This window comes from Cyprinodon variegatus, unplaced genomic scaffold, assembly GCF_000732505.1.
Source record: "Cyprinodon variegatus isolate N-32 unplaced genomic scaffold, C_variegatus-1.0 Scaffold26, whole genome shotgun sequence".
Lineage (NCBI taxonomy): Eukaryota > Metazoa > Chordata > Actinopteri > Cyprinodontiformes > Cyprinodontidae > Cyprinodon > Cyprinodon variegatus.
The window spans coordinates 1,530,294-1,530,994 of record NW_015150479.1 but is presented as its reverse complement, the minus strand read 5'-3'; positions in this window follow the sequence as shown (position 1 = coordinate 1,530,994).

The following is a 701-nucleotide window of genomic DNA, read 5'->3' as shown; positions in this document are numbered from 1 at the left end:
TGTCAGACTGGATAATGTGTATTTTTGCACCATGTTCACTATGACTATTCCTTGTTATTTTTATAAGAATCTGGACTGAAATTAAATTGTATTAAACAGATCAAATTCTAGAAGCATAATTGAGGATGTATCGATCTATTTTAACAGTAATGCAACAAAAAATAGCTTTTGTAATATAAAATCAATGTGAATCAATTGGTTTTTTGAAAAGTTGGTTTGTGTTTTTTTTTTTTTTTTGTTTGGGAATAAGATGGAATTATTTCAAAAGGCCTCTCCAAGGTCAGCATTTATGCAAGAACCATTTGGATAAACAAGGTTAAACTGTAGCTTTAACAAACAAGAAAGCGTGTGTTTATTTTATTACATTTTGTATTGCCTGAAGTTTAATTTGTGGGCTATAAAGAGTTTGCACCCCTTTTTGGGAGGCCTGTAGTTCTGAGCTGGATTCGGTGATGGATGCATGAGGGGTAAACAGACAGGTCTGAGTTTGGTATAATACGGCTACTGAAGAGGATTAGGGCCACTGAAAAAAATAAAATAAAAAGTTAACTGATTTTTAAACATGATTTCAGTTCAATATAGGAAAAAAGGCAGAATTCTGACTTTAATCTCAGAATTCTGACTTTAATCTCAGAATTTTGGATCTTAATGTAGATGGGTACCATGAAGGAAGAGATGTGGTAGCACTCAGCTTAAAAAAA